At 36.3% G+C, this 20,236-nt stretch overlaps 1 long non-coding RNA gene across 1 annotated transcript in view; it reads left to right on the top strand.

Moving 5' to 3' along the window:
* LOC112162525 overlaps window positions 1-17,789 on the top strand; it is a 113,356-nt gene extending 95,567 nt beyond the window's left edge. Inside the window, exon 8 of the long non-coding RNA XR_002922080.2 lies at window positions 17,359-17,789. This is a non-coding gene — a long non-coding RNA (uncharacterized LOC112162525). The remainder of the gene's footprint in view (window positions 1-17,358) is intronic.
* Window positions 17,790-20,236: the final 2,447 nt, after the last annotated feature.

Genomic DNA, 20,236 nt, shown 5'->3' with positions numbered 1-20,236 from the left:
TTTTTTTTTTTTGTTGTTTTTTAGGCTATTTTGGAGTTAGGATGATATTTACATGCTAGCTGTTTTGGCTACTTTTGGCTTTTTTTAATTTTTGTTTAGACTATTTTGAAGTTGAGCTAATTTTTCAGCTAAATGCTAGCTGTTCTGGATAATCTGGGTTTTATTTGTTTAGTATTTAGGCTAATTTGGCATTTAGCTAATATTTTAGCTAGTTATCAGCTTCAGTGTTTTCAGTTATTAGCTTCAGTGATTTCCCCCATTAATTTCATCATCTTCACTTATCAGCACTACCATCTTCAATGACCAAATTCAGCTTACAGCATTCACACTAATATTATTGCAGGTAATGCTGTATATCTAGTTCATAATAATGATAAAAAGTTGCGCTTTTTAAGTTTTAAAAATGTAGTTTTAGAGTGTTTAAATGTTTTCCCTGTACCTAAGGTGTGTTTTTGATCTGTGCGATTGAGTTTAACACCCCTGCTCCATACTCCGTGTACAGACTCTCTCTTCCTGCTTGTCTATGATATTGTTTTAATTTTAATAAAACTAGATTGTCATAAAACTTTAGTTCATGCGATTATTTAATCATCAAAATCTTCTGCACTTAAAAACTACAAAGTCTTATATTTGACACTTCAAGGAGGCATTAAAGTGCATAACTGAATCCTAAAGACCCTAATATCAGTGACTATCCCAAATATATTTTTCAGTACCAAAGGAGAGAGCAGCTATACAAGTTATTGAAAGATTCTGGAGACTCTGACGGCTTCAAAACTTCAACTACACTAAAAATCCAGCAAATAAACCAGTTTCTGTGAAGCAGAGAATCCTGTGGCTTTATTCCACTCCCCTCCCTATCCACTTATCTACAAAATACTTTGTATGCATTGAGTCCACCCACACATGCACCGGGGACTGTAGCTGTAACCGGGGTCTTATGTAACGCTAGATTGGTTGTAATATGCCGCTCTTGTTCTTTTACAGCCGTTTAAATAAAGTTGACTTTTATGGACAAGGTACATGATTGCTAACATGTTTACAGTCATTGCTACTGATTAGTTCAAGACAGTGAATTAAGAATTAGAAAGTATTCTGAGATATTGGATGAACACATGGAGGTTTATGACTGAAAAACTAGCATGTGTCTAGTTATAGCTCATCAGTTTGTGCCTCTAGGGAACACAAACTCTACGCAGAAAGGACTCAAACCGGCCCATTGTATTGATGCTCAATTGGTACTAAAAGTGCACCAAAGTGTTCTAAGAAGGTATTCCCACACCATTATCCTACCACCACCAGCTTCAACTGTTTATCCAAGGCAGGATGGATCCATACTTTCATGTTGTTGAGCCAAAATAATGACTTTACATCTGAAGTAGCAGCAGAAATGGAGACTCATCAGACTAAACGATGTTTTTTCAATTTTGTTATGGTCCAATAATATTATTATATATTAAATTATATTATTATAAAGAACAAAAGGTTAATAAAATGTATCAGAACAGGAATGGTTATCCTGACAAATATGATGACTGAGTAATAGCTGTTTATTCCTCTATAGAAGTCTGTTTTGGCTTCATGGAGCCAGCAGGTACTTCCTGTTTGGAGCGCAAAGGGGGAGGGGTCACTCAATCCAGTTTTCATATACAGTCAATAGTTTACACCCATTCCCACAAATACCGTGGCCTGACAAAAAGCAAGTATCGCAACTGTCTGGAATACGATGAAACATATATATACTTTTTTCTTTAAATTGTCAAGGACTAAATAATAACCACCTAAAAAATGATTAATTACAATTCTTCCTAACCGGAACACAAACCTCTGCAATGGAAGGCAGAGGCGCTAACCGCGCTAAGCTTTAGCAAGGTCGATTTTTTGACAGGCATCTCCAGTGTCCGTTGGTAAGGGTCTAAAGAGAGGAGAAGAAGACAATGCCAGTTAAATTATTCTATTCCAACAAAAAAAAAAAAACAATATTATTTTTTGGACTGGAATGGGGAGCCGGGGGGTGGGTAAGCAAATTAATGTAAGTAAAACAGACAAACCTCTGCTTTGAGTCTTCCTTTTTTTGACCATAAAGCTGTCTCTGAATGTTCGTTTTGCCGCCTTTTCATCCTTAATGTTTTAAATAAGGAATAACAATTTATTTATGGTTTTAATTAATATTTCTTTTTACAATTTACACAAAATAAGTGGTTTGTCAAACTGTTAAAAAAAAAAACATTGCAATTTGGCATCCGCTCCACCAGATGGCACCCTAGGCGGCCGCCTAGCTCGACTATGCCCAAGACCGGCTCTGCTCGCTAGCTTACAGCCCCTCAAATCCCTAGGTTACCATGACTGGTGCAACAAAACTGGCGAACATTATTAGAGCTTTTCAGCTGTACAGTTTTGACCCAGATTCCAGCTCGGAAAAGGATCTAGTCATCAATCAGCAGATGCATCAAAATGGAGCGGAGCAGGGAGCTTGTGGCCCGCGTAGCGAATTTTCTACATCACAAATGAGACCTTTCTCAAACTGATTTTTTTTTCTGCTCCAGATTTACAGCGATTTCAATAAATAGTTTATACTTACAGCGCTTTACAACATTCTCTGAAGGCCCAAAGCTTAAGTTTATTTATATTTTTGTCCTCCAGTATGAGAAAAATGCCACCAAAACATGTTAAAAACACAATTTTTAATGGAATGAGTCTTTAACTTTAACTAATAGTATGCAACTCTGGCATTAGGGGCGTTTGACGTACAGATTTTGGCTTCATACTTATGTTTTTGTATAAAAAAGCCACATAAAAATACATGAATTTACTATAGCCTTAAAAGCCAACCAATCAGAACAAAGGATGATCTTTAAAAGCACCTTTTTTTCATGGAAGATGCTGAAAACATTTTTTTTTTCTGTAAAAGTAAAAATGCTAATAATTTCTTGAATAGAAATCCATTTAATCAAACCAAAAAAATAATGAAAATAAAAAGTAAATTACCCACAAAGACATGTTGGTCCTGGAAAATCCCCCTTTTCTGCTCCCCAGTTGTCTATAAATTGAGTTTCTGAATCCCGGTGTCTTTTTTAAGTCCATGACAGCAGGAAACTCACATGTAGCACACTTGTGCACGCTCACTGATCTGTGACATCTGCTTCACTGCAGCCAAACAATACACCGCTGAATAATTGAGCATTTCTGAAGATTGGAAAACAACAGGCCCTGCCAGGCCTAGCACGGCACAGCACTCACAGGAGAGCTTCTTTAATGTGACGGATAATCCTTTAAGTATTAAAAGGCTCCACATCAGGTGGTTATGATGAAGCTTTTAAAATAAACTATTGAACGTCTTGGAGTTGTGGAAGGCATTTCTTTAAAAAAAATAATATTCAACAAATGAAAAGTGTAAACTGAGCATCTAAAACTTACTTTTAATCCAAGTTTTTTTGAATAAAAGTGTAAATTTTGTTTATGTTTTAATCTATAAATATTCAACTTTTTTGTTTTTTTGTCTTTGTTCTGCAAAAACTTTAACAAGCAACATCAAACAAGCCCTCAACAACAGAAGTGTGTTTTTATTTTTCCCAGGATGCACTGCTGAATGCTATTTGCATTGCAGAATGAACGCCGCAGCACACAGGAGCAAAAATCGCGATCCTGATTCTCTGAATCATACATGAGTCACTTTTTTTTTTAATATTGTATCTCAGTAGAGAGATGGAGTCAGAAATAGAACAGGAGCAGTTCTGAATCACTGCAGAAGAGAATTGGATTTTCTTTGTGTGCAACAAAAGAACCACAAAAAGGCCTTTAAAGGGGCTGAATGTGAAAAGCTGCAGAGAGGTTAAGAAAAAAAAATGGGTGAAGACGTTTTGGTGAATTATTTGGGGCAAAGTGGGAAATTGATAGCAAGTCAAATAAATAATTCAAATGATGCAAGTTTTTACTATAACAAATGAATAACACAATACAGTAAAGAAAAAGACACATTTATGTTGTTTTTTGGCTGTCATTTTCAAAATAAGGTACATAAATATATAGTTTGTTATATAACTTCCTTTATGTAGGACCATTACATAATCATTCGTATCATACTTGACATTTGATCAAAACTTTTGATAAAAAGCGATTTAGTCCATGTTTTCTGCCTTGTAGTTCATCATCGTTCCACCAGAGCAGAGGTCTGCAACCTGCAACATGTGGCTCTTTTACCTCTCCATGGTGGCTCTCTGGCTGAAGAAAAAATAAAATAAAGTAATTTTTCAGAAATTTTAGAGTTTAGCTTCTGTTTTAGCAACATGGTAACGTTTTTTGCTAGCTTGTTGTCTACTGGGGTTTTTAGGCTAATTTAGAGTTTCGCCTCTATTTTAGCAACATGCTAACGTTTTTGACTAAGTTAGTTTACTAAGAAATTTTAGGCTATTTTGGAGTTAAGCTATTTATGCTGATTAGGAGTTTAGCTAATATTTTAGCAAAATGCTGATGTTTCAGATAATTTATCTACTCAATGTTTTTGGGGATAATTTAAAATTTAGCTTCTATTTTAGCAACATGCTAACATTTTTGACTAATTAAGTTTACTAAGAAATTTTAGGCTATTTTGGAGTTAAGCTACTAATTGAGCAATGAGCTAGCATTGTGGGTTTTTTTTTGGCTAATTTGGCCTCTAATGAGTTTTTTTATGCTAGTTTAGCCAATATTTTAGGCTAACATTTTTTACTAATTTGCTATCTGCTAGTGTTTTTAGGCTAATTTAGAGTTTAGCTTTTGTTTTAGCAACATGCTAACATTTTTGGTTGATTTCATTTACTGTTATTTTTTGCTAATTTGGAGTTCAGCTAGTAATTAAGCAACTAGCTATTTTTTTCGCTAATTTGACCTCTACTAAAGGTAAAAGGTAAAAACAAAAAAAAAAATCCATTTTGAGAAATGCTAGTTTCTTTTTATATTTTTGCCTTTGTTCATGCCAAAAATACTTAACATAATTCACATTTACTAAAAAATAAAAAAAAAACAATTAGAAGGTCATGAATGCCAATTTTCTTAAAGGCTACAGTAACCTCTTCAATGTTCAGTAGAAAACAAGCCCAAATGGCTCTTTTACCCTGCACTAGAGGCAGTAGAAGGGCTTTTCCTAAAGATTTCAAAATGGCTGCCTCCATGAACTCTTTTGGCGGGAAAAGTTTAGCTAATTTTCAAAACCACACAGTGAGAATAACCTATATATTGTTATTTTTTTTTATTTTATATGACTATTTGTTGTATTTAAATAATGTTATAAATGTGTAGATAGTGGTTAAATAAGGCGTTTTTATCAGTATTTTTATGCTAACATTGTTGTGTTGGTTCTTAAATGTTCTCTTTTCTCTGTAACTTTTCAATTTAGTTGTTTGTTTTGGATAAAAGTTAAATGTTGCTTATTGAATTTACCCCAATCGAGCCCTTTCAGTGTAAAAGCACATTAAGTTACAATATTTTATCTAAAAGTTTCAAACATGATGTCCGAGTTTCACTGAAGCTCTATGGATCATCTACTGATCAGTCAGCTTTTATCGTTCATTTTGATGTGAGGAAAGATTTTCAGACTTTCTGCAGAAGTGTCACTGCATCTGAGGCTTTGGTGCTCATTTCTTTCCAGTTTTCTGACAGTACAAAAGTGAGGACGCATGGAATTCATTTTCACTTTTGTAGCAATTAGTTTGAACAGAACTATGGAAATGAGAAGTTTGACGTTCTGTTCTCCCAGGAAGCAGACAAACACAGAAAAAGGTCAGGGAAGAGATGAAGAACTCACAGGGACGTGTTCTGTCTTGTTTCCTCATTAGACTGTTTGTTTATGTGTTTTTCTGTCCCATATAGGACTTCAAGGACCAGATTCTTTCAAATTCTTCTGTTTTATTGCATCTTTGAGGGTTAATTCAGTTAATTTACTATTGGGTGAAAGGGAATATTGGGCGTGGTAAAGTTAATTTACCAGTATGCAGGTATTTGGAGAATTTTAGGTTTAGAAATGTCCTCTACAGAGGATAAATTTGCATTAATGAGGGGTATATTTTAAGGGATTTACTTTAAAAAGAAATTATCTTTTTTATGTTTCTGCTTTAATTCAACATTTTTAAAGTAAAAAGTGCACATGATGTGATCTAACATCTAATATTTCTACGTATTAAAAGGTACATTTAGTGTATATAAAATTATATAAATACTTGGAAAGAAAAATTATTTGTTTTTAACTTACATTGAAGTAAAAACAAACAAAAAAAACTTTAAATTTTACGTGACCTGATAAATCATCTGAACACTTGGATGAATAAAGCAAATGAATCCGATGTTTTGAGGTAAAGACGGTTGGGAAAAAGTTTTCAGGAAGCTGACAAATAAAGAATGAGTGTTTGTATAATTGATTACGAGGATGAATTATTGACGTGTTGACTTCAAGCATGAGCCTTTGTGGACCAATCACAGTCAGAAGATAAGGTGACAATAAACAGAGGAATGACACAATGGCGGCGTGCAAAGGGAGATGGGCTGGGCTCATGGCGCTCTGGATACACGCCAGAGGAGTCAGTTTGATTACATCAACTGTTCTTTAACTACTGGTGTCACCCAAAGACTCGCGAAAGTCTTTTCACACAAAAAAGAAAATGTCCTGATTTATTATGTGTGAAGTATAATGTCGAACAGAAAGAGATTATTGTTGAGTTTTCACACCTTTTAGAAGAAACGGAACAGAAACTGCGAGTCTGTATTGTTACTGTTCTCTCAATACAAAATACGATTATGGATAAATACATACACAAAACTAGAAATCCTGTATTCAGCCCCCAAACCCTGTAAATGTTTGGAATTAACTCAAACACCATGTTGCAACTGGGAATACTTACTAAAACTGTCTAAAATGTGTAATTACTTTACTTTGTCATAAAATATTGAATATTCCAACTCAACAGTCAAGTCAGTGATCAGAATCAGCGTTGCCAGATTTGGCGTTTTCCAGACCAAATTTTTTCCTGATTTAACATCATTTGTTCCTAATAGAAAGTGAGTGATTATAAAATTATATATTTATAAAATGAATATCTTTAGCCTTTAAATGTGATTTCAGAATTTGAAGGATTATCATAACAAGGGCTATGCGATAAAATTATAATTTTATTGTGATAGGAAATGAGTATATCGCGATAGACTTTTATTTTGAAGGGTCCTAAAAACACTCGCCAGTTACAAATGTTTTCTCCTCTTTGGCGAGTTAAAGTTAGATGGTTAGTCACCACATATTGAGTAAATGATTGCATCTAATTACTTATGTTTGTGAGTTTTTCGTTTGGTGAATTTATTTTGTCTTCTTCTCCTTCACCGTCTGACGGCACACAAGCGACGGGAGACACAACGGGGTCGCTTTAAATGTGTAGCGTCTAGTTTGACTGATTAAACAGCAGAACATGTGGCGATTTTAACAGCATCCAGTCAGGAAGCAGGACTAAATGTTTAAATCTAAATAATGCTAATGATTACACCGTTCTCTCATGAGCTCAAATTTGACAGATATAGTTATTGGGTTTATATCGTGATATATATCGTTATCGCACGATATGAAAAAAAGAAAAAACTATATCGTGATGTATAAAAAAATGTCAGGGATGGTGGTGGAGGACCCAAACGCAGGAGACTGAGCAAGGTAGCGGAAATTTTTATATTTACTGAATAAAGTCAAACATAACAAAAAAAGATATAAAGATAAAAGATATAAACTGAAAACCTGAAAATTAAATAGGCTGATGGCAATTAACGTAAATGAAAACAGCTGTAAATCATGATTAACCTTGAACTGGTGGGACTGGCAGATGAACTCAGAACTTGACCAAAAAAACACTCCAATCAAAATCACAGTACCCCCTACAGTACCCCTCCCCAAAGAGGCAGATCCCAGATGCCCAAATCTCTAGGAAGAGGGGGCATGGAAGAAGAAAACATTTGGGTTCCCCGCAGCCAGATGGATGTGAGGGGCATCAGATCAGGTCATTCTGTCAGGGATGGTGGTCGAAACTCAAGACATGACCAAAAACACTCCAATTAAAATCACAGAACCCCTACAGTACCCCTCCTCAAAGAGGCAGATCCCAGATTCCCAAATCTCTAGGAAGAGAGGGCATGGAAGAACAAAACAAGAAAAGTCCAGAACACATTTAGGTTTTCTGCAGCCAGTCGGATGTGAGGGGTATCAGGTCAGGTCATTGTGTTAGGGATGGTGGTCGAAACTCAAGACATGACCAAAAACACTCCAAGTAAAACCACAGATCCCTTGGATTCTTGTCACTGATCTAAACTGGGCCAATACGGAAGTTATTTAATATATTACCCTAGTTAAAGATTTAACTAGAGCTACAGACCTCGTGATATTGTTTGCCTGGTGCCCCCAAAAAACCCCAAAAAACATGATTTTCATTGGAGTGGGTCTTTAAAGTGAAAGCCAACATTGCCGTTGATACCAACATTTGATAGAGAAACTGAAGGATAGAAATCATTTCTACTGTCTTGCTATTATCTTAATGTATGTCCACCTATGGTCCAAGGACAGTTACCAACTGGGGTTTAGGCCAATCCAATAATACAAACACCCCAAGTCATGTGACCAAAACTTCATTTATAGGTGTTCATTTTCACATTTTAGTGGACACCCTGCAGTCAATCAAAATGGCTAGTAGTTGATTGAGATACTTGTTCTAACAGAAATCAAAAGCATTTCTGTGGCTCTTGTTGGCTTGCTTTGTTCCACATTACTGTTCCTCTCTTTAAAATACGAACACTTTCACCCACTTAGTCTAATAAAACAGCATCAGAGCAGACGCTCTCGCGTCACATTCCTTGATGGTTTCAAACAACAGGGTCAGAGCCGACACAGAGAACCAAATAAAAACACTCTGAGCTGAGCTAAGAGGCTGCAGGAGTTATTTTTACCCGTAGAAGCAGATAAAAAGGCTGTGGAAGGTGAGCCCCTGTGGCTTCGTCTTCCCGTCGTTTTCTGGTGGCAGCAGAGTGAGTGGGATCTGCTCTGTGCGGAAAATGAGAAAAAAGCTTTAAATATAAGATGCTTTAAGATTCTTTAATTTCATGAGGGCTGCTGGGTCTTAGAACCGCACAGAGTGTGGGAACTTCAGAAGTTTGTACGGCCTCATCAGGGCGGTAATGACCACCATGTCTGAGACAAAGACTTACGACCTTTCTGCAGAGCAACTTCATCGCTTTCTTTTAGCCAGACTCTGCGTGACAGCGATCCTCCTGGGGCTTTGCCGGCCCTCCTTTACCGGGAGGCTTTTGATGTGTCACTTGATGCCTCGTTCACACAAAGCGGATAGTGTGCCGCCTCAGTGGACAGGAACAGGTAGTTGTGTTGATGAACTTCATTCAGGGAAAAAAAAAAATGTGGCTGCATCGAAGGAGTTGCTGGAGGACGGCGCTGGCAGAACATCTTTCCTGTTTGTCGTTACGTTTTCATTTAGAGGAGATTTGGGATCAGAGATCAGATGTGGAGTAAATGATGTTTTACAGAGTGACTGTCGGCTGGGAAGCTCTAAACGCTCGTCTGTTTGATTAAAGTCCTTCACATGTGTTGCTCGTTTTTGTAGAAGCTGCTGCTCATGTTACATATGAAACCGTCCTCAGAACCAGAACCAGAACTCAATCCCCTTAGGGGTCACAAGGTTGCTAGGGCCTATCCCAGCCAGTGTGTGTTCATACTGTGTTGCATGGTTGGATGGTTGGTTGGCTGTAATCTGGGTTGGTTGGTTATGGGTAGGTTGGTGGGTTTGTTGGTGGGCTGGTTGGTTGGTGGATGGTGGGTTGGTTTATTGGTTTGTTGGAGGCCTGGTTGGTCGGTGAATGGGTTTGTTGGGTAGTGGGTTGGGTCGGTGGGTTGGTTGGTTAGTTCTGGGTGGGTGGTTTGGTTGGGTGGATGGATGGGTTGATTGGTTGATTGGTGGAAGGGTGTGTGGGTTGGTTGGTTTGTTGGTTTGTCGGTGGGCTGGTTGGTGGGTGGGTGGTTTGGCTGGGTAGTGGGTGGATGGGTGGGTTGGTTTGTCAGTGGGTTGGTTGGTGGAAAGCTGGGTTGGTTGGTTGATGGGTTTGTTGGTTGGTTGGTTAGTTTATTGGGGGGATGGTTAGTTAGTTGGTGGATGGTTTGGTTGGGTAGTGGCTGGGTGGGTTAATTGGTTAGTTTGTTGGTGGAAAGGTGGTTTTGTTGGTTGGTTGGTTTGTCAGTGGGCTGGTTGGTGGAAGGGTGGGTCGGTTGGTTGGTTGCTGGGTGGGTTTGTTGGTTTGTTGGTGGGATAGTTGGTTGCTGAATGGGTTGGTTGGGTAGTGGGTTGGGTGGGCAGGTTGGTTTGTCGGTGGCCTAGTTGGTTGGTGAATGGGTTGGGTGGGTGGCTTGGCTGGGTAGTTGGTGGAGGGGTGGGTTGATTGCCAGTAGCTGCGTCTGAATGACTGGCACCTTCAGCGGTACTTCCATATCCAGTTTGACAACTTTCTGTCCCGCATTAGTAAGAGGAGAGGAAATATAACAATAGGAATAAAACTAGAAGATAGTTTTAGTTTTGTCTGAGTGAAAAAAAGAAGCAAACTTTAACACTCACGTTAAGTCTATTCTCTTTGTTGGTTTTGGATTCCATCCCCTGATCAACTCATCAATACGTTAGAGGCAAAAAGCTGATTTCCTGATTGGTTGACAAGATAGAAATTCTTTACCAAAGTTCAGATATTTGATCTCTGGAAAAAAATGCGCCAAAACGCATCTGTACATTGACTTACAGCGAAACTGGACGCCCCTACCCTACGAATCACGTTCAGTGACACAGACTGAAATGTCCTTGATGCTGATCAATACATTTGTTGTCAAGTCAACATTAATATGTTCTTAACAATTAAGCAAATAGTGAAAAAGAAGGAAGAAAAAAGTGCAAGCAACTCCACAACTGTAAAGACTTCTTTCTTTGTTCATTAATAGTTTTTTCTTTCTTGACTCTGAAACCAAAGTTGTGTAATAAATCGTGTGGCTGCGATAGCATGAAATGTCAGAGTCATCTCGCAATCATCCCTGTAAAGCGTTTCGTCTTTAATCAATCACTAAAGCAGAGTCGCTGCAACAACAACAACAACAACACGGCTCCGATCTTTTCCCGTTGATTAGTCGCTTTAATGTCTTTCATAGCTGCTCATTTTGTTCACGAGAGCAAGAAAGCAGTAAAAATGCTGTTTATTGTTTGTCATCACTTTGTTTATGTGTTTTGTGCAGAGCTGTTCATTTTGCTCTCACTCGGTCCATTAACGATCAGCATAATTTAGGCCTTTCAATGTGTATCAGCGGCTCCAGAACAAACGGCAGTAATTATATTTCTGCCTTTGAGTGGAGGGAAGGAACCTCTCCTCTGGGTCTTCTGCCTCATTTTGGCCTCTCCCCGTTCTTCCGTCGGCCTCTTTCCATCCGTCTTTATGATGTTTTAATCAAGTTTTCATCTGCATCATTTCAGCTCCTCTTTGTTTTGTATCGCCATGGTTACAGATGTTCTTCTGCTCTGTGGTGAGTTTGATGGAAAGGGCTCAGGTATCGTGTTTCTCTGCTCCACTCTTAGACGACTTTCTGCAGCAAATCCGCTCAAAGTTATCAGGTCGGTTAATTGCATCTGATACCTGTGGAGTAAAAAAATCCCTCAGCAAATCCTGCATTATTTTTACACTATTTTGTACATTTCAGAATGTTCTTTGGTCTGCAGACGTGGAAAAACACACCCCGCATTAACATAAGAGCTGCAAGAACAAGATAAATGTTGCATGATTTTTTTTTGTATCACGACCCCGTCGCATCTCTTAGGCATAAGTTATTTATTCACTAGCACTTAAAATAATATATTTTTGAGGACTATATCTATTATGAGGATGTTTTTTAGTACCATCAAATATGTAGAACAGATTTTTTGTTGTACAGACCAGCTCAGAGGCCTGGAGCTGAAAGTTCATGAGTTTAAATCCAGGTTGAGTCGTACCAAAGACTAAAAGAGCAGTTTTACACACTTAGATCCATGACAGCTAATGGGACTTGAATGAAAACACTAGAAGGACTGACAGTCTGTGTTTTGATTGGTCAACCAGGTAAGCATCCCACATACCTACAGTATTTCCATCCTATGTGAACCCCTTTGTCAGTCCCGAATCTCTTGTCAAATCCCAGCAGTTGGACTTTAAACGTTAAGTACTGTTCATTCCTCACTATAAAGAACCCCAAAGCAGTATTTTGATTCGCATTTCTGAGTAATCCTCTAAAAACCTGCGCTCTCAGCAGCAGCCCCTCCCATACCCACGGAAACGAGCGGGTTCTCACATGCTGACATCACAAGGTGAGAACCGCCCCCTCCAGGAAGAGTCTTCTGGGGAGGAAAATACACATGTTGACATAAATCCTGAATGTTTCCAACAATGGAGCAAGCAGACAGGAATATTGGGGAGATGACAGGAGAAAGGGAGCAGACTATTTCCTGGTAGAAAAATGAAAAGACTATTTCCTGATGGAGAAAGTGAGATGACTATGTACTGTTGGAGAAAGGGAGAAGACTATTTCCTGATGGAGATGGGAAGTAGACTATTTCCTGATGGAGAAAGGGAGAAGACAATTTTATGGTGGAGAAAGGGAGATGACTGTTTCCTGGTGAAAAAGGAAGCAGAGTATTTCCAGGTGGAAAAGGGGAAAGGACTAGTATTTCCTGATGGAGAAAGAGAGAGGACTATTTACTGGTGGAATAAGGGAGCAGACTATTTCCTGATAGAGAAGGAGCGAAGACTATATCCATGTGGAGAAAGGGAGAGGACTATTTACTGATGGAGAAAAGGGGATGACTATGTACTGGTGGAGAAGGAAGCAGGGAAGCAGTGTATTTCCTGGTGGAAAAAGGGAGCGGACTATTTACAGGTGGAGAAATGAAGAGGACTGTTTACTGGTGGAAAAGAGGAGCAGACTATTTCCTGATGATGAAGGGGAGAAGAGTATTTCCTGATGGAGAAAAGGAGCAAACTTCCTGATGGAAAATGGGAGAAGACTATTTCCTGATGGAAAATGGGAGCAGACTATTTCCTGATGGATATAGGTAAAAGAATATATAATGACAGAGAAAGGGAAAGACTATTTCTTGATGGAAAAAGGGAGAAGACTATTTCCTGATGGAGAAAATGGGATGACTATGTACTGGTGGAGAAGGAAGCAGGGAACCAGAGTATTTCCTGGTGGAAAAAGGGAGCGGACTATTTACAGGTGGAGAAATGAAGAGGACTGTTTACTGGTGGAAAAGAGGAGCAGACTACTTCCTGGTGGAATACAGGAGCAGACTATTTCCTGATGATGAAGGGGAGAAGAGTATTTCCTGATGGAGAAAAGGAGTAAACTTCCTGATGGAAAATGGGAGAAGACTATTTCCTAAAGGAAGATGGGAGCAGACTATTTCCTGATGGAAGTAGGTAAAAGAATATGTACTGACGGAGAAAGGGAGCAGACTATTTCCAGGCAGAGAAAGGGAGAAGGACTATTTTCTGGTGGAGAAAGGGAGAAGACAATTTCTTGACGGAGAAAGGGAGCAGACTATTTCCTGATGGAGAAAAGAGAAGGACTATTTTCTGGTGAAGAACGGAAACAGACTATTTACTGGGGGAGAAAGGGAGAGGACTATTTGGACACAAAATCATTTTTTATACAGAGATTAATGAAGCTTCAAAGAGAAAAAAAATGTTCACAGCCAGTTCTAATCGGAAAAATGTTCTCATCCTTTTAACAAATCCTGAAATGTTCATCTGGTGTTGTTTACATTTTGTTATCAACTTTCAAAGAAAAATTAACCCATTAGTCATCAACATTTGGTCTGTGACAAATTTGGGGGATAAACGCCCAGGCAACACCGTATGTGCATTAATATATATATTTTTTTATGTTTTTTTCTATCTGGATGAAACGCTGACGAGGACGGCTCTAGGGTGATGTCATGAAATGGGCGGTACCCCCAAGAAGCCTCAGAGATCGAGTTGTTTTACTTCTGGGTATGAAAATAGTTTCCAACAATAACTTATATTTCATAAATAATTTGGTAATATCTGATCATATATATGGATATAGTTTACTCTGAAAGACTTAAGAAAAGCGTGATATGTCCCCTTTAAATCATATATATTTTTCAATAATTTCAAATCCATGAAACGATTCACAACCATTTTTGGATCATAATCGATGCATCTAAGAATGGATTTATTTCCACCGCCACTAGAATCGAGGAGTAGTATCGATAAAATCATAACGATACCCCAACAAAACAGCACGATTTTTTTTATTGCAGCCATTCTGAGGCACACCTGTGCAATTATCAAGCTCTCCAATCAGATGTGGCGCACCTGTCAGGTGGGGAATGTTTTATCTCATAACAAATGGGAGCAAAAACAAACAAAGAAAGAACGTGTTAATGGGTCTTTAAGCACATTTTGCTCTCATCTTGACTTGTTTTCATATGAAATGCTAGATTCTGGTTGTGGGAAACCTCTGAAGGCGGCGATGTGCACACCTGCCAACCCTCCTGAAGCGGTGCAGCTCAGCAGACATCTGAACCCGCCCCACGTCAGCTGCCGGCTGTGCTGTCAGACTCCCAACACTTTTCCTCCCGTCTCACTCAGCCGGATTGTCTTCAGAGTGCTGATGTACAAAAACAGCAGCAGTGCATCCTGGGAGGTCCTAGATTATTTATTAGTCACTTTGCTTAAAGTGTCATCCTGTGTTCACGTTGTGATTCATCTGCTTTGTAATATTTAATCTTGGCCCACCGGGAAGTCTGAAGTTTATCCTCACAGAGAATTCATTTTTCACAATAAAAGCTGCTTTGAAAGTGACTGTTTAGGGATCCTCACAGTCAATATCTATTTGACATTTATTTGTTCAACTTTTGACACAATACGCATAATTATGTGTCTTAATTGGAGAGGGAAATCAAGAAACCAACTGTCCCAGGGTGATTTTTTACAGAAAAAAGGTCTGCCTGACTGAAAATAGAATCTCATTTTGATGTCTCATTGTTGCTAATAAAACCTTCCCAAAATGTAATTCACTCCCACACGTGGAAAAGGCTCGGTCAGCAGCAACTGCCAAGATGTTCATCAGTTTTTAAAAGCCATGAAATGACACTTGGATAAGGAGGGAAAAGAAAAAAAAATGTAATTGAAACGTTTGAGGTGATAACATTCAGAGAAAAGCTGCTTTTCTATTCAGTGCATCTGAAAACAAGTCGAAGGCTGGAACAGGGAATTGATGGATTTCCTCATGTCTAACTGGAGGATCCACCTCTGAAATAGAAACGCTTACAGTAATTGTTGAAATATGGATTCATAAAACGACAACTTAGAGAAACTTAGAGAATTCTGATTGTTTTTCTGATCTGAAGGTGTTGGAGGAAGGCTGATTACTGCAGGATTAAGTCCACAAAGAGTGAAGCTTTGAGGACGAGTCCAAGAACGAAAGTGACGTCCAAAATAAGAGACACTATTTTGTCATAACTCTCCGTTTGGATGTATAAGTGAAGAGAAGAATTTGGATTGGGCCCAAGTCTCTTATCTATCGTGATAGCCTGGAGCAAGATTTACAAGATTTGCACCATTTAACATTCACACCGAGCTTCTTCCAACCGTGGGTATCAGACAAAATGCGAAGTAGAGGTATAAAACAAAAGTTACAAGTAAAAAATAAAATTTATAAAAAACAAAACTGAAGTCTTAATTCTGGCTCCAAATTCTAGCCCCATATATGCTGGTAAACAGTAGAAAAAAAAACAGAAGCCCTACCCTGCTTGTCCAGTGTGAACACTGGGGGCTGAAACGCGTTAAAGGACTCAATTTCGTTTATTCTTAAACACGTCTGACCTTGTAGCTGTATCGCTAACTTGTTGCCCCCAAACTGCTAAGTCCGTGTGCGCTGGATTTAGGGGCATAGGCGAGCTTGGCGGCCGCCTATGGTACAATCTGCTCGAGGGGGCGCCAAATTGCAATGATTTTTTTTTTTACAGTTTGACAAACCACTTATTTTGTGCAAAATATTTCATGTAAAAATCACGTTTCACTATAACCTGTTGATAGCAGCATGCCCATAGAAAAAAAGTGCATGAACCTTTTTGTTCTATGGACTAACCGAGCAGTCTACGATCTTACAGGTTTTCCTATTTTTCACTGGTAAAGATCTCCAGATCCAGAGTCCTGAACAGCACATTTAAGGCGTTGCAACCTCCTTTTCTTGTAAATTATTTACATTTTGTTCATGCTGAAGACTAATACAGAAGAATTAAATATTAACCTTACATTGCTGATGAGACGCTGGAGCAACTGCAGGAAAAATCACAAACACATTAAATCAGTTTAGACAGAATTTTTAATGATTTAAAGTAAACTAGCTGCAACTAAAAACTTTTTTAAATGAACCCACATGAAGATGATGAGAAAATATCTGATACTCTACAGCAAGATCCAAAGAATCCATATTCAACCCCAAAGGTTAAGACGTCTGGTCCTCCTGACAACATTCATCAGTATTTTCTGCTCACCTCTTCATGTAACAGCTCGCTCTGTTAAACCTGTAACAGATCACAGACTCGTCTTCTAAAGTAGGATACAACAAACCGGTAATGTCCAAATAAAAAAAATTAAAAACTAACCATTTGGTTGGGTTAGAAGCTTGAGCTGTAATGAGAAAAACTAAAATAACTGATTTAAGGACGGAAACAGAAGAAGAGCCAAATGAAAATCAGGGGAAAGTTTTCAAAAGATGCTTAAAAACTTCTGGATGAAGCTTCATCCTCTCATCACTTCATGATTGTTTACAGATACTTAACAAAGGATTCAAATCTTGTTTTACTCCATTAAATCTGAATTTTTCTTTGCTCCACACCAGCAGTATTCTCTTTTATCTATTTGTTTTGGCTCTTTGGCTTTGAAGAAAAACATAAAATAAATAAATAATTGGATTTATTAGTCAAATTTTGATATTTAAGTAAATTTTTTTTATTTAGGTGCCGCTACGTACAATATGTCCAAATATGAAATCTTTCTCTTGGGCTCTTCATTCGTCCGTTGAGGGTTTCTACCGATGATTTCAATTTTGAGCTGTTCAAAATCTTAGTTTGGTTGAGAATTATGCAGTTCATGCATATTTTAAGTCGTGTAAACACAGTTGTTACGTAATTTGTGCATGGTTTTTGCAAGACGGATACACTAATTTGTGGCTTTTCATGACCGTTCCTCGTACAGTACAGGCCAAACGTTTGGACACACCTTCTCATTCGATGGATTTCTTTGTTTTTTACATTGTAGATTCTAACTAGAGGCTGTGAGGGATTTCTGACCAAGAAGGAGAGGGATGGAGGGCTGCATCAGCCGGACCTGAACCCCATTGAAGCCCCTTGACTGATAAATGCAAATAAATGGAACATTTATACAATAAAAATGATATTGAAAAATAACACACTGACATAATTCAGTTATTGTGTATTATGATAAATATAAGTTAATATTAGATTTTACAAATACATGTTTTAATAGCCACAAAAACATAAATACATTGACTTTTCTTTTTAATCTAACATTTTTTTCTCATACATTTATTACTCATTTCTTTTACATTTATGATTTTTTTTCTAGTAAATTTATGACTTTTTTTTCGTGTTAATCAATAATTTTTTTTCAAATACGTTTATTACTTTTTACATGATAATCATTGAATTTTTCACATAGATTTAGGATTTTTTTGTTGTTGTTTTTTCACATAAATTTAAAACTTTTTCATGTAAATCAATGATTTTTTTCACATAATTTTATGATTTTTGTTGTTAATAATTTTTTTTTCACAGAAATTTAAAACTTTTTCATGTAAATCAATAATTTTTTTCACATAATTTTATGATTTTTTTCTTGTACCTGTGCAAACTTTCTCATAAATTTACATTTTTTTTCGTAAATTTGATAATTTTCTAGTAAATTTATGACTTTTTTTTCGTGTTAATCAATAATTTTTTTTCAAATACGCTTATTACTTTTTACATGATAATCATTGATTTTTTCAAATAAATTTGTTGTTAATAATTTTTTTTCACACAAATTTAAAACTTTTTCATGTAAATCAATAATTTTTTTCACATAATTGTATTATTTTTTTCTTGTACCTGTGCAAACTTTCTCATAAATTTACATTTTTTTTGTAAATTTGATAATTTTCTAGTAAATTTATAACTTTTTTTTCGTGTTAATAATTTTTTTTCAAATACGTTTATTACTTTTTACATGATAATCATTGATTTTTTCACATAAATTTGTTGTTATTAATTTTTTTTCACATAATTTAAAACTTTTTCATGTAAATCAATGATTTTTTTCACATAATTTTATGATTTTTTTTCTTATACCTGTGCAAATTTACAAAAAAAAATGTAAATTTAATAATTTTCTTGTAAATTTCTGACTTTGTTCTCATTAATTTCTGACTTTGTCTTTCATAAATGTTTGACTTTTTACTTATCAATTTATTATTTTTTTCTCATGAATTTATTTTTTTCGTAAATTTACGACTTTTTTGACTTTTTTCTTGTAAACTTACGAGATTTAAAGTGATAAATTTATGACTTTAAAACATAAATTTACAGGATAAAAGTCATAAATTTAGTCTATGACGTTTTAACTTATAAATATATGACTTTATTCTTGTAATTTAACAGTTTGAACTTTATTCTCGTCATTTTTACGATATTTAAAGTCGTAATTACATTTTTCTTATGTTGTAAACTGGCTATAGTATTACGTTTTACTTTTGTTCCAAACTATTAAGAAAAAAAATAGACTTAAGACCTAAAAATATTCGCACTACAGTGTTATTTTTGGTTTAATTTTAAGTTCGATAAATGTTGTAAACCTTCTTTGGTATTTTTTTTAAAACAAAAACTTAGATTTATATTCTAAGCATAATTTTAGATTTTATGAGGATCTATTAAAATGAGCCCATTTCTACCAACATTCTCATTTTGTTCACATTTCGTTCAAAAATGAGTCTTTTCCATCTATTACATTAGTTTTTTTGTCACTGTAATTAAAAAGGAATATAATTAGGTTAATAAAAATACAAACTTAACTTAGAAGTAGCAAAAATACTTATTGTTGGGCTTTATAATATTTCATTTGAAGTAATAATTTCAAACATTTATGTGTGCAGAACCTCCTGTTTTTTTAGATTTTGATCAATTTTGATTCGTTTTCTTGTTGAGAACAAATCACTTCTAAATTAGCAAATAAGTGATGTATTTTCTTAACATTAGTGCCTTTTTCTATTTTTATATCACCTCTTTTTTCAGTGTATAAAAGCAGAATATAAGAAAAGACTTTTTTAAATCATTTCTGAGATCTATGCACTCCAATCAGTGCAGACACAAAGCATCACAGGCGGCTTTTCGTCTTCAAAAACCACCGTTTAGTCAACTTTTCAAAGATTCCTGCTGTTTTAGGAGAACAGAGAAGGTTCAGCAGAAGCAGAAGGCTAAAACGTTTAGTCATTTGCTGACAGCGGCACATCTCAGCCTCATTTTGGGACTGAACTTGCCTTATTTATCCTGTTTTATTTGGCATTTCCTATTTGGAATAAATGATGATAACGCTGAAGTTCTTTGTATTCATTTGTTTGTTCCATTTTTTCTTCCAGTAAAGCTAATTTACATTTAAATGGAAAAGAAAATATGCTGAATGCTGAACAAGACCTGTGCTGGAAGTACCTGAAAAAAGCCTGAAAAACATGTTTTTACCAAACTTTCAGCCGGTGCGGAAATGAAAAATGATGGGAAATGTGGAGAAAAAGAATAAAAAAGAAAGGAGTGTTTTGTATTTGCTGGTATTTTTGAATTTAATAAAAAAGAAAGATTTAAATAAAAGATTTAAAAATAAAAATAAATGATTGTTTAAGGATATAAATACAGAACACTCATATATATACTGTGCAAAAAATCCAATCAGATCCTTTCTAATTGGAAACACGTCGGGACATCAAGTGTGTTTTGCCTCATTTTTGTAATTCCTGGTTGGTTGGCAATTTAGTTCACTTTGCATCATTAAAAATGTATTTTTTAATTTATTTTGATTCATATAAAATGTTTTTGTTTTTATATTTTATTTATTTAAAATATTTTATTTATATATTTTTGCTTTTGTAAAT

Source organism: Oryzias melastigma, linkage group LG11, assembly GCF_002922805.2.
Source record: "Oryzias melastigma strain HK-1 linkage group LG11, ASM292280v2, whole genome shotgun sequence".
NCBI classification, from domain to species: domain Eukaryota; kingdom Metazoa; phylum Chordata; class Actinopteri; order Beloniformes; family Adrianichthyidae; genus Oryzias; species Oryzias melastigma.
The sequence above is the reverse complement of the archived record's forward strand: the minus strand, read 5'-3'. Positions and strand labels throughout refer to the sequence as shown.